Here is a 15,071-nt window from a genome sequence, read left to right as displayed (position 1 = left end):
AGCTCTGGGGAAGAAGATGGCCCTCAGTCTGATTCTTGTTTTTTTTTGGTCCTAGACTGTCTTCGAGAAGGCAGAGGGACAAACAGCTTATTACCTGGGTGGGTGGAGCCATCATCTGGACACAGCCAGCATACATTGTCATAGAACTGGGAGAGGAATTCCTACAATCCCCATTACTGTTCTGAGTACTTACCTTTGCATACACTCATTGGGAACTTCATTAGTGACATCTGTTCATCTCCTTGTTAACACAAATTTCTTATGAGCCAGTCACTTGGCAGCAACTCAACGCATTCAGGCATGTAGACATGGTCAAGATGACCTGCTGAATCTTAAACAGAAGTTCTTAGAATTGGGAGTAAAAATTAATTATGTGACTTTGAATGTTGCATGGTTGCCAGATGGACTGATCTTAGTATTTCTGAAACTGCTGATTTACTGCAGTTTCAAAAGAGAAAATATGCAGTAAATTGAAGTTTTCTGGATGAAACTGCCTTGTTGATATCAGCGGTTAGTGGAAAATGGTCAGACTGCTTCATGCTGACAGGCAACAGCAGCTCAAATATGCTCTTCTGCAACCGAAGCGAACCGAGCATCCTGAATACCCGACATGTTGTCCATACCAGGTGCTACTTCTAACAGCTAAGAGTAAGAGACTGAGGCTACAGGAGATATTATGCTGAAAATATTATATCATTATGTGACTCAAGGTGCACCTAATAAAGTGGCTAAGTGTAGACAGAAATGCCACCAAATCTCTCACATTTGCAGATTCAACAAAAACATCCTAGCATAGTATCACTGGGTTTACTCATCCTAAAAGCATCAGTTGTAGTCACTGCTAAAATATGGAAACTCTGCCCCAAATCCAGTTATATTTGCTATATCATCTTCCAAACATCTTCCAAACAAGCATCTGGGATGAAGGGGGCTTGTGTTGTATTCATTATGTGGTGAGACTCAAGAAAGAAGGGAAAAAAAAAAAAAAAAAAAAGAAAGAAAGAAGGGAAAAAGCCTCAAGGAACAGCTGATATTATTTAATGCTTTTAAAACTGCCGCATACGTAATCTGTTGTGAACATCTGCTGAACCTTTAAATCAGACATTGACCTCTCGGTGTGGCTGTGTGTCGCTGTGCACCAAAGCATGTCACAAGAATGAAGCTCATGTGAAGACATGTTATGCTGTTGAGGAAACAAGTCAGTCTCTCTCAGGCTGACAAGTTAGAAAAAGAGCATTTTTACTCCTCTTTGTATCACCTGTTCTTTTTGTGCATCACGATCGGAGGCAGGAATATTAATGAGAAGCTCATATACTGCCATTTGTAATCTCTGCTCCCTGCTTATCTTTTATTTGCTCAGACAAATTACTCAAGTAATGATGTTTGGCTCGGGTGATATTTTTATGCCCGTGTTTAAACACCACAACAATAGTAGTGCAATAAAGGTGCAACTGCTAAAGCCGGTTGTTGGCTATCAAAATAGATTAATCAATGCTGATAAAGAAATGAGCTGTCTAATACTCCAGTGCAATAAAGCCTTCCTAGTATGCGTTACTCCATGTAAGTCCTTTGTTTTGTTTAGCACTTAGGCGTTATCCAATGAGCTTCAAGCTCTGTGGATTTTCTTTCCGAATAGCATCTTCTTTTTGTGTTCCAACTCTTTCAGAATAAAGCACCGGGTTTTCATATAGCAAAACAAAAATCTGGAGAGGTGCTGTCTCCTTACATGTAGCAAGAGAACTTGTAAGGGAACGAGACTCACAGAGTGAGATCTTGGTTGGATGAGCCTACAAGTGCGTGAATAACGTTTACATTTTGATTTACATCAAGCTATAGCTTAGCAGGGTGCTGGTGTAGCTCACCTGGTTCAGCAGTTGACTATATGGTAAAGGTTACAGTGTGTGTGCCCCCTACCCTCTCCCTGATTTCCAGTCTACACTCTAATAAAAACTCTAAAAATAGCTGTTAATTCTCTAATATGTTTAACATGTTGATCCTGAACGCAGCTCATTGCTTTAAGTCTGTTTTGGAGTCTGATTGATCCTTTATGATTTTTGGTGAGCTCAGCACGGTGCATTATGGAAAATGTCGCATGGGGAGGAAAGCGCCGCTGAAGAGTTTGCTGCAATGACTGCTAACGTTGTTAATAAGTTAAAGCTTGGTACGTCTGGACCCTTCTTGCATACCAGCACTAGTGTACGGCACAAAATAAAGTATCATTAACTACAAACACCAACTTATTTCTCTTTTAAATAGATTTTATAATGTAGGTTTCCTGTCAGGTTTACCTCTTCTCTCTGCCACCTGTGAGGATGCATATTTATCCCTCCCCAAGTCCTAAGAGCTGGGTTAGCATATGGGTTAACTGAACAATCAAATGCATGGCTGCCAAACTCGATCACTCTTATCAAATGAAGAGTATTGGTTGCAGAAACGTACATTTCTTCAACTTAGAGCTAATTTATCGAAGAGATCCGGTGTGAAGTTGTGCGTGATTGGATGATGGTACAATCCTTTTTTTTCTTCGTTTGATCAGTCCATGAGTAGTAAGGCTTGGCCTCTCTGGTTCATTCTGTTAAAAATTAAAGGCCTTTTAATAGACCTCCCTGCTTTACAAGCATTAGGTAGCACTAACAAACTGCTTCTGAAATTAGTTCACTGAGATTAGGTGTGGTGAGGTCTTGTGTAAGTTTTTAGGTCCATTATTTTATTGGCTACCACTGGAAGGAGACACTAATGCTGTTCCCAAGCCCTGATAGATTGGGGGTGGGTTGCATCACAAACCTGGACAATAAGGAAAACACCCAGATCCATCTGCTGTAGCGACCCTTTGGGGGAAAAAAGTGTAGCCAAAAGTACCTTTTAAGTTATTAGCTGTCACCGTGTTCCCAGCATAAAATGAAAATGAGAATAATCAATCCACGTAGCCTCTGCATATCTTTATATTTTAATTTGTGAAGCAGCAACAGCTGTGAGACAACATCTAACACCCAAAGGCCACCATTTCTGTTTCTCATTCCCGTTGATTGTGCCGCCAACAAGCTGTCTTTTAATGAATAACTTCATCATTATCTTTTCAGTGCAAGATATGATTTTATGTGTGCTGCCTGTCAGGTCAAGAGGAAAAGTGTCAGCGGTGATGTGCGTCTGCGACTGAAAGTCATCAGATAATGATACAAGCTATGGAAATATATCTAGTATGCCAAACAGAAGATTATGATGTAAAGATACCAAGTGTGTTCAGTTGTGTGTGGATATCTCAGTCAGAGCTTTGAACGTATTTCTTTACATGTCACATTGTTAACTACGCTCGGGAGGCATCTGTTTTCTGGACTTTGTTATTCTCTTGACATATAAGCATGTGAACGTATTTGTGTGTACGTAACAGTAGCGTCCTTAAAAAGGATCCTGATGTTTTGCACTGTTGACATTAGCTGTATTCAGATTATTGTTACTACTATTATACTTACTTATTTTTAACTTTTTGCTGTGATCAATGATGATTCTGAGGCCTCATTTACCTTGGAAGTCAAAGGAGAATCGCAGTGGGCAAGGCAACGACGAACTCATTGGATAAGGTCTTCAAATCTAAGGACATTTCTTAGCCGATGAAAACATTGATTTTCACTTTTTTTTTCTCCATGGGGACCTATAGTTGGGGAAAGTTTTCCTGGGGAAAACAGGACAGTCGACAAATTGTACGTGGTGCTGTAGAAGGATTTTATTAAAACCATAGACAGCCACCAGAAGGACCAACAAATCAATCTTGGAAGAAATCAAGCCATCAACGTCACTGGAAAGACAAAAGATATGACACGCCAACTTTGAACATGTCATCAGAACAGAATAGTCATTAAAAAAGGACATCGTTATTGGAAGAACAGTAGGAAAAAGGCAATGCGTTGGTTCGGCGCCATTAAAACAATGACAAGAAGACTTCAAACTCACACAGGATCAATGTTGCTGTACAATCCACCAGATTTAGATTTCTGAGGTGAATCTTTGCAGAGCCTATAACATATCCTGCATCCTTGTAAAAAGAGGATGACTGATATTTTCTGGCTGGAAATCAAACAAGAGGAACTGACAGTACCGGACAGCTCATTGACAATAGTAGCGGGCTGTGTCGACCCTACATGTAGTTGTGCATAAATCCCCAGGAAGGCCCAACCTTTTGCCTTCTTGTAGGAGTTGTGAAACTTGCCATGTCATTGGCATATTTTCTGACTACATTCTGGTTGAACTATTGTCTTCAATTTCAGAAACTCACATGCATTCATCTTAGCCTGTAGCCCCGCTCATGTGATGCTGTAAAACAGACTTTTTTTGTGCTTGTTTCTATTTTCACACAGTACACATTAATGTGGGCACCAACCTCTGCACCCCCCACCTCCCACAGGGTGTGAGATACAGCATCTTATGAACATGGGCATGTGTTAAACATTTTTGCAGTTTATATACAATTAAATGCTAATAGAGTGGGAGGCTGGAGAGTTGGAGGGAGTTAAATAGCTGAAAGCATGAAGTCATGCAGAGCGAGGATACAGAGGTCAGCACAGTTGTACGCATCGCCTATGGGGAGAGGTAGGCCATGGCTATACATGATTAGAGCGTGCGTGAAACTATTGTGAGCATAAATTTACTGGCATGCCTAGCTGAGCTATTGCGAGGCTCAATTATCTGTGGTTGTTCGTCCCATACTCTTGCATTCACTGCCTGTATGTATTAATTAATCATTTCAATCCCCCTTTTTCACGATCAAAAAATAAGCTAAATAAAATCGAGCCATTTTGAGTTGGCATTTTTATCAGACTGAGTTAGTGTTGTCCGAAACACAAACACACACAAAACATTATTTAATTTGCTTCTACCAGATCACTTCAGTTGATCTGATATAAAGGGCCTGTTCAGAATAAAACAACTCAATGTTAAATATAATTTACTTTAGTGGTCATATATAAAGACCAGCTCTATTATGCTTATAGCCTTTAGAAAAAGTGCAGGTATGCCTAGCGTGAATGCTCTCTCTCAGCTTGCTTTTTACTTGGCGTTCATCAGCATCGCCATGAGTGTGCAAGTACCTTGATAGTATGTGTTGAAGCATGAGTGGTAATTATTCAGTTTTTCTAATGCAACTGATTAAAATATTTAACTTGGCCGAGATGTCTGTTAATATTGCCTGGGGTCTTTCGTTTATGTACAGTAATAGGTGTTAATATTGAAAGGTCTTTTTGTACAAAGTGTAATGAAGCCAAGCAGACAGTAAAGCGAATATCTGCATAGTGTACTGGAGAGCTGTATACTCCATATACCTGCCCCTTTGAAAGTTCGGCAACATTCATGCTATAACGGCGTTTTGATGCCTTTGACCAAAGCCTCGAATTAGACAATTCATTTGGTTGAAGGATTAGACTGCTAAGGTTTTTAGTGGTAAGCTGGTCACATGAAGATCTAAAATTGGTTTTGATAGACAAGAAAACCTTGCGCCTCCTTTGGGGATTTTCCTCTCTTGAACTCCCAGACTCCTCCCATGTCATCCCTGACTTAGCAGTACATGCATGCTTCAGTGGCCATGTGGATTTGCTTGTGCTTGAGTTGTGGCTATCTGTAGGATTTGGCTCACAGGATTCCTCTGAAAGCCTTTTCACTCCCTGGAACTTTTGGCCTGGTGAATGTTTTGCTTTTGTTGGCAAAGACACGAAGAATCACAGATTGTCTCTTCTGATTGCAGAGTCTGCGAAGACCTGTGTTGGGATAAAAGCTGTATTCAAATCTAAAGAAAGGGCACTGAAGTGAAGGCAGCTGACAACCAAGGTAAGAAAAAGTTTGCATGGCTTTGTGTACAACGCTGGCGGCTTGTATTAACTGTCAGACTTCGTCAATGGGATCTGTTAGTGTGATGGTACTGTGATATATTGACAGTGAAAAGCCTGGTTGGTGGTTGGTGTTACTTTTCCACTGGAACACAGTGTCTCATTTCCACAGGTACAGAGTTGATGGGGTTTTTTTATGGTTGTTTTACGGGAGACTTCTGTATATATAGTACATATGAACTGTACACTTATTGACTGGCACTGACATGTTTGTCAGGTTCCCATGGTTTCCACCTGTCAAGAATGTCCAGAACATTGGAAAACGATCAAAAATAATCTATCCAGAGCGTTTCCTCATCTTTCCAGACGAGCTATGTTAGCAAACCTGATTCTATTTGCCACCTAAGCACCTCAAGGGTCACATGTGTTGTATGAACAAGCTCCAGACTTCATTTACAAAGGAAATCGCATGCTAGATAGTTTTGCATTTTGCATGTGCTTAATGATTCTTACATATGCTGTTTCCTGTGTATGCAGCTTTTTCAGTGTGGCAAATGAAGGAAACTACACTTTGAGAACAATAACAGTGTGTTTGGGCAGTGCATTATGCGTGCTATGCAAACACATTCTCAACTGGTGCAACATCCCTGTAGGGTTGTGGAGAGTTGAGGAATCACTCAGTCTTGACAAGACAGTAAATGTGGACATGGTGGAATTAACCTTGTTCTGCAACACATTTTCTGGGCCAGCTTTTCTTTTTTGTCTGCTGGCAGCGGGTCAGCGTATCGTCTGACAGTTTACATTCCTGAAATTGCAACAGTCAACGATTTTCCCCAAGAGTGGTGTCTTGCACCGTGTTGGATTTTTGCCTTTTATCATAACTGCTACATGTTAACATGCTGTGCCTCATTGACGAGTCGTGTCTTTGATTCAAAGCGGCGTTCCTGATGACTGATGATCTCTTTCTTGCTTTATGCATGTTCTCACTGTCTAACACCACCCTGGTTGATGGAGTAATTGGAAGAAGTCTGCTGAATCCTAATCAGGTTTTGAGTCTGATACAGAAGAAGTAAAAGTGAAAGATTCATATGTAATGACTTCTGTTGGCTGAGGAGTAGGAAACAATCAAGCTTTGAGCTGCAACCTAATAAATGTTAAACAGCCTGTGTCTACAATCGGAAAGTGAGAGTAACCGCATATCTAACGTTGATTAAATAAATGCATTAGAATGAGAGCTGGAGGCTGCTGACATTTCCAAGCTTTTATTTCTTTAGCTAATTCTCCAAATGCAGGTGGTCCCAGGTCAGAACTTGAAGTTGACAAGCTTGAATTACAGATTTGATATAAATCAGAGATTAACATAGAGACTCTGACATGTGGAACCGATATGGTGTTATTAGGTCCATTGTTTTTCTGAGGATTTATAACTCAGTCGGTCACAATCGGAGGGCGGCTTTGGGCACTGACGCATGGATCTATATCTTTACTTACTTTGGCTGATTACTGTCATCACTTTGCAGAGCCAAATTTCATTTTGACATTTGGGATAATGGCAGGAACATGCTCCTCTGCACTGTATAAAAGCATTCATACTGTAGATAAAGGGTAGATATGAAGCAGAGAAATTCAGGGTCCAATCATCTACAGCAGCTGAACGCATTGAATTAAAATTGTTAAAAAATGCTGAATGAAATTTTAAATAAGGTAGGGAAAAGTAGGAGAAGTTTGAATATTTTTGGAGATTGTACTATCTATATAGCTGAATCATCCAGGTTTGACTGTATGATGGTGGGTGCCACAGATGGATGTGCTTCTCTTTTGAAACCTAACTGCACATTGCTACGATGCCACGTTGTTGATTGTTTAGTGTGGGAGCACTCCTACACACTTACATTGATCTGAACACTTTTGTTTCCTTTGTACCCAAAAAATGTAAAAGTTGTGTGATAGCATCTGGCTACGTCAAAGAGCTAACTAGCATCATAATTATTAGAAAGTTGTCAACTGCTGCTTCCCCATTTCTATAGTTCTCTAATTCTGTGTGTATTGTTAGTTGCTTTGAAGTTCTTCCTCTTTTTGATATCACATTGTTTGAATTTACTACATACAGTGGGAAAGTTACCCCACCTCCTACTAGTTTTTAAAGGTATAGTTACATAGTGAATAGGACATAAAATGGTCATTTTCGGTTGGATTTTATTGTACTCAAAGCTGAGTCCATTAGCCTGCATCACACTTTAAAATTTGTTTTAGTGACAGAAATAGTAGTTTTTGTAACAATCAATCCATCCATCCATTCATCCAACTATCCATGATCTGCCGTCATCTGTTTTATAAGGGGCAATAGTCCAGGCAGAGATACCCAGTAGCAGAAACGCCTAAAATACCTCACCTAGAAGACACCTGGTTAGGTGCCTGAACCACCTTCAAATAGTGGCTCTCTGAGGCCCTCTTGAATGACTAAGCTCTTTCCTCTGTCTCTCAGGCAGAGCCTAGACACCCTTTAGGTACAGACTAATAGAATGAGATCACAGCAGAAATGAGCTTTCTCAAGAGTAGGTGAGGATAGGAACGCAGATCATCTGGTAAATCTGCAGCTTTGCCTTCCTGCTCTTCACCGCAACAGACTGATACACAGTCTGCGTTATTGTTGTGTCGTGTCAATCTACTGCTCAAGTCTTGCCTCACTTGTGAGCAAGATCCAGAGATGCTCAAACTCCTCTACTTGGAAGAAATGGTTAGAAATCTTTCTAATAGCTTAAAATGTGTCAAATATAGGGCGTTATTACTTCTGCGTCATTACTTCTGACTAAAAAGGGTGGAACTGATATTTAGGTGTGGTACTGAGATTATGTATTTCAATTGCATTTTGATTAGAAACAGAATGATGACGTGACTCACATTATAGTAGGTATCAGTGCAAACATATCAAGTGCATTTTAGATACATAAAAAAACCCTTTCTAAAATGGGCCTGCCTTCTGACATAAACTTGAATAAAAGTTCTTGACTCAAATGGTCAGGTTTGCTGGCTGTGTGAGAACACAGATTACCCATAACACACAGATAAACTCTGTAACAGCAAGATAAATATCTGTAGTTGACAGAGCCTACCGCAGTTTATGAATTGTAGTACTGACTAAAAATGAAACGCTTGGCGTCTGAGTGTTTTGTAGTTTGCTAATTGCTATTAAACCAGAAACCACAATATAATCCTTTTCTAATTATAGTCAATTGACTTTTCTGTTGTGCTGCGCCGAGCGACTAAATCAAAACAAAGCAATCTCTGTCAGCGGATTGAGCGTCGGGCATCGCCTCTGTATACCCTCGTGGCTCTCAGGTGGCAGAGAGAACGAGCAGATCCACTCCCTCCCCATCTGTCGTGCCCGTCAGGGGAATCACCTTCTCGCTCTGGCACACACTTGCAAACAGACGCACACACACATCCACCTGGGAATGCATTCACAGCTACAATCATAAACAAGAGCAAGCATAATCAAATGAGCATCCACAAGCTCACAGTCGCTGATAAAACAAATGGGACGCATTCCGATTCACGCAAAGATAATCTGTGAGCTTTGCTTATCTGCAGACAGGATGTACCTGGGGATGTGTAAAGCAGGATAGGCAAAGTGTGAGTGGGCTGAAAGCCAGTGGCTGAATTGCTTTTTTTCTTTGACAGTTTGACTCACCACCTCCCTGGGTAATCCCAGCGTTCGCTTTTGGACAACTCGCGTACCAAGCAGCAGTTTCACTTTGATTGAATTGAATTCGTCAGATGGCCATTCAGGCCTTTGCTGCCACTAACGGGAAGACGTAAACTGTATGACAGTCAAAGCTGCGTAGAAGAGAGACACAGTGACATTTAAACTGAAACCATTTCAGTCAGACAGATGAGCGTTCAGGCTGTCTCTGTATTAATGCTGTCTCCTTTTCTGTGACATTTGAATGAGCTTTTTTCCCCCTCCACATTGGTGATCAATAAAGTAACTTAATAACCTGCCTCGAGACTCTAGGACGATTGGACAGAATAGAGTAGCGTCAATTTAGTGCAGTTTTATTCTGCAAGGAAGCAAGGGTTTCATTTGATATTTCCAGGAACAATGGAAACAATAACTGAATAATGACACTGACTAATACCAGGTGCGGGTTTACCTGCGTTTTGGCTGGAAACATGGCTGGGTGTCAGTGAAGCAGTAGAGACATGACACTGTTATCTTATTGTGTTTTTTTTTTCTTTCTTTCTTTTTGTGCAGCGCAAGTGCTCTTTGCTTTCCAGCGTATGGGTTTATTGTGTTGTAAACAAGGGGCAGCTATAATGTTAGGCTGCAGCATTATCGAGGTAGCGTGTGTGGTATTTTTATGAAACTGTGTGGTTTTTAGGACGGCTCTCTCATTCACTCACAGGAAGTGGTTTTTGCCTCTTTTCTGCAAAGCACAAAATGTTCCTCTTTTGCAGGTCTCCTGATACTTATTTCATTCATTTCTTTGTGATCACGCCAACATCTGTATTAAAGGCGAGCTCTGCTTGGGGTCAAAGCGGAAAAGTGCAAACCGCAATTGGTAAAGATTAGAAAGGTTTTGTGGTGTAACGTAGCTACCCCTGAGGGCCGCGTTTGTATTTGAACTGTAGTTTATTGGTGCTGCACAGAAAAAAAGATAACGTGAAATATATATTAAATATATTTTACCAACACAGCCTGTTTAGATTGTCTTTCAACTGCATTCTTTTCATTACATGATTTGTACTGCTTTGTTGTAGACATTGAAGATAACTGGCACAATGGCACAACAGGGAAGGAAATAGTACTCAGCACCATCCTGTCCTTTGTTTGTTGGCCCCACTTCAGTGCTAGACTTTTAATCTTCATATATGAAGGTGCTCTAGTTAAAAGTTAAAGTCCAGAGAAGCCTGCACTCACCGAGATGCACTCGCTCACCCTCTGAAATACTTGCTGTGTGGCCCAAACGCAAAATAAACAGACCAGACGAAAGACACACCGGGAGTATATTTCCCACTTCGAGCAGCACGGGGAGAAAGAAGTGACGAGAGAGGGAGAGCCTTGTTCACATACACTCACTAGCCATTTCATTAGGTATACTATACTTAGTATTGAGTGTGAGCCCGTTTTGCCCTTAATTCCTCATGGCATAGATTCAACAGTCCTGAGAGATTTTGGGCCGTATCGACATGACAGCATGTCACATTTCCTGCAGGTCTGTAATGTAAATCTCCTGTTTGACTACATCCTAAAGGTGCTCTGTATGATTGAGATTTAGTGACTCAGTTTCCTCAGCTGACAGGCGTGGCAGTCGGTGTGGTCTACTGGTGCTGTAGCCCATCTGTTTCAACATTTTGGGCGTATCCTGCATATCTTGGCTGTAATGAGTGGCTATTTGAGTTACTGTTGCCTTGCTGTCACCTTGAGGTGTCTTTAGAGATGCAGCAGTAACTCAAATGAGCAGACGCTCTTCTGCAACTGAGGTATGCAGACGAGCATCTGATTATTGCCTAATTATGGTGCTGTTGCTTATCACCTTGAAGCAGTCCTCTGAACTCTGGCATTAACGAGGCGTTTTTGCCCATAGAACCGCTGCGTACTGGGTAGGGATGGTTGTGTGGGAAAATCCCAGCAGAGCAGCGGTTTCTGATATCCAAATGTGTCTGTAATGACACAGTTGCTTTAACCTCTGATTTAAAATTCAAAACAATAGAAATGTAAAAGTGCAGAGGTGCTAGCCTGAGGTTGCACGGTACGAAACAAAGCAGAGCTAAACACAATCCACAGTTCTGATAGCTTGTTTTAATCGACCAGCTATCGCAAAATGAAAATCTGGATCTCATATCATAATTGTTTTAACATTTTCTTCGGGGGGAATAAAAGCTGCATCAGAAGAAGAAAGCCAAAAATAGATTCAATTCTGTAGCTTTAAGTCCTGCACAATCTCAACATTTTAACAATAAATGAACCAAAACTTCATTTGCAAATGCTTTTGAGGGACTCCTCAAACATGTTTACATTGACTTGTTTTGCTATCGTGTCACACTGTCATTGAAAAAAATGACGTTAGATTCATGTAAAATAGGCAGCAGCTCACTGCACAGGCAGTGCACTTTAATCGGCTACAGAACTGACTTCTCTTTTATATTCCTCCCACTTTGTAAGCCATGATTGCAGCCACATGCCGTTGTTCCATTCAGATCACATACTGCAACACTAAGTCTTCACCAGGCTGCAACAGCTCCTGTCAGACAGCCAACTGTACTTCCTGGTGTGAAACAGATCTGATTGTATCGACTGCTATCTAGTTTCAAAGTAACAATGAGGCAGTTCTTTTAGCAACCCAAGCTGGAAACATTTTTCTAAGTTCACAGGTTTCACGGGGAGCTTGTGTTTCCATACACCGCAGCGGCAGCAAATCTGACAGGAATACAAGTTTCTTTAAATGTTGACATTTTAATGCATCCATATAACAGACAGGTTAGTGGAGTCCTGAGGTTTTGCACACTCAAAATAACGAACATGGTCGTGCAGCTTTTTCCAAAATAGCATTATGTGTAAACAGTCTGTCACGTGTCAAAAACCAGCCGAGGGGGCCAGAACTACTCCACTAATAAAAGTCATTAATTACTCTAATTTGTCTACTTTGTAAAAATCTTGAGCCACCCCCCTTTTCTTTATGTTTTGTTTCCAAGGAGCCAGACCCTCTTGTAATTTTTTAAGTGGTCTTGAACAATAGTTTTCTAGGATTTTTGAAAGTCTTTCAAAGATTTCTTTTGGACATTGGCTGGGATGTTTTTGTTTTTTTGACAAACCTGGATATGTGGAAGATAACAGAAGGTGTAAAAGGCCTCAAAATATCTACAGCAGATGAACAGTAGCTAAAAGGCATGTCCCTAAGAAACAGGAAAGATGCATCTAGTCCTTCAGTTGATCCACCTGCTGTTGAACGAAACCTCATCGAAAGTCACATCTCTGAATTGGAAGGAAATTTGGAACAAAATTACTTAATAACTGAACTGAAACAGGTGAAAACAGGTCTTATAGGGTGATTAAATCAAATCTGAAATTTTTTGGATCAAATCATCAATAATATGCACAGAGAAAGTCCAGGAAAGAAATACAACGTCTACAGCCGTCTGTAAAACACGATGGAGGCTTTGTCTTGGTTTGGGGCAGAATTTCAGCAAGTTTTGTTGGAGATCTTGTCAAAATCAATTGAATTATAAACTGTCATTGTGCAATATTTGAAGCAGTTTGTATTTAGAGGGATCAAAAGCTGCTAACGAAGACCCAAAGTTCCAAAGAAGAACTTTGAAAGCCCTTCGAGAAGCCTGGAAAACTATACCTGAAGACTATTTAAACAAATGACAAGAAATCTTGCTTAAGAGAGTTTAAGCTTTGATGAAGATTAAATGTAGTCATGCCAAATGTTGACTTTTAAGCTTGTTGAAATTGCTGCATCTGTTTCCCTATGAAAGAACTAAAACAAGTTGTCACCGCTTGTTTAAATGAAGGTAAAATGAAATTAATAGTTTCAAGTAATTGCACACATTTGATTTAATGGCTGTTTTATGAATACTTTATACTCCATTAAGCACCAAACCCCAGTTCACATTTCCCTCATGTTTATTAAATGGGTGGATTTAGTTCTTTTCCCTTAAAAAAATCACTGCCCCCTCCCCACTTGTTAATGTTTCCGAAAGTGGTGTCAGTTGAGTCACGTAACAGGTGCAGCAGGCACAAGATCCTGCCCAAACATTTTGGCCCCCCCGCCATGTTATATATGTAGTATACAGTCCAGCCTGTCCCTGTGGTGCCAGAAAACACGCTCAGCCACACCAGACAGATCATTTTGCTTCTCTGGCTAACGTTGCCCTGCCTGTGTTTGGTCTCGCTGTCACGGTTCAGCTATATGGGACTATAGATAAAGGTAACATATACCTTGTGATGTCTTTCACCTCAAGCTAAGGACCAAAACATCTGAGCTACTGCTGCTTTACAAGTTTAATGAATACGCCTTCAGCATGGATAAGAAGCACTGTACATTAAATGTTGATTGGATAGAAAGTAGGTCATTTTGTTGCATAAGCTCTGAGGGAGTACATGCAAGAACACGCTGGCTTATATTTTTCTATACTGAGTGTTTATCACAGCATGTGGTAGTGGTGGTGGAGCGTTAGTGCACAGTGTTGATGTTAAATGCAGTTTGTGCCATCTGCCCATATATATATTTGTTATATATTTGTAATGATGTAAAGAGACAGAGAGAAGAAGGAACGATTAAAAAAAACTGACAGAGACGTTGGAAAGAGACTTGAGGAAGGGGAAGAGGAAAGAAGTGGCCTGTGACCGGTGGGCAGCGTTAACCAGTTGAGAAAAAGGCATTCCAGCGCTTTTGTTGTCGGGCCACAAATATTCCAGTCTTCCCTTCCTACTCCTTTGCCACACAAACAAAGTGAACTCCGGCAAAGGCGGAGAAGAGAGAAGACATTTAAAGGTCTCACGTACAGTGGACATCATTGTGTCCCATCTGTTAGCTCTACACTTTGTTTGGCTTGAGTTTCAGCCATACATGTGTATGAGAGTTTATTAAAGACAGACTAAGGAGGAAATTGAGTCCAGCTTCAGAACTTTGTTTGCAGATATGAATGCACGCACAAACACCACCTCCCCCGCGCACACAGGCGAATGTGTGCTCAAATACGTCGAGTATATTCAAATGTATTTCTTAACCTCCTAAGACCCGAACTCTTCCACGGCATGCATTTTTAATTTCTCTTTGATATTTGGGCTGATTGGGGCCTGATAAATGTAAAAACAAAGAATTAGCAGATTTATTTATTTTTACCTAATTTTAGTTTCTAAGAAAAATGAGAGCCACATATGAGGATATTCATTTAAAATTTTGATAGAACAGTAGCAGTATGCTGTCCTCGTAAGTGGATATCAGGCCCTTTTAGAGCAAAATTGAGTATTTTGGTCTAAGTAACCCAAAATGTGATCTCCACATATGTGGACGCCAGGTCCTAGGAGGTTAAGCTTTCAAGCACATAGTGAGGAGATGGATGCAGGAAGGTACTGGTGCACCTTTTGTACTGTATTTGGATGAGTTCCAGGTCATTGACCCGAGTCCTCCACTTTCTCATTAAAGATACAATTCTAGAATCTGAGCAGACTCAGCTCAACATGCCATCACTACTAAAAGACATATTGGGACATTTTCCCTCCACCACTGGAAGGAGACCTATAGGAGA

General features: G+C 40.7%; 1 protein-coding gene across 2 annotated transcripts in view; it reads left to right on the top strand.

The window, feature by feature from the left end:
- The window catches only part of thrab (thyroid hormone receptor alpha b), a 169,465-nt gene that overhangs the window by 18,956 nt on the left and 135,438 nt on the right, over positions 1-15,071 (top strand). For both annotated transcript variants that reach the window (XM_085285221.1, XM_085285222.1), the window contains exon 2: positions 5,732-5,814. The gene's annotated coding sequence lies outside the window, so the exon portion shown is untranslated. The remainder of the gene's footprint in view (positions 1-5,731; positions 5,815-15,071) is intronic.

Source organism: Mchenga conophoros, linkage group LG8 (assembly GCF_057382185.1).
Source record: "Mchenga conophoros isolate Kocher_MC1m ecotype Shallow Benthic linkage group LG8, M_conophoros_male_GT1.1, whole genome shotgun sequence".
Classification (NCBI taxonomy): domain Eukaryota; kingdom Metazoa; phylum Chordata; class Actinopteri; order Cichliformes; family Cichlidae; genus Mchenga; species Mchenga conophoros.
The sequence above is the reverse complement of the archived record's forward strand: the minus strand, read 5'-3'. Positions and strand labels throughout refer to the sequence as shown.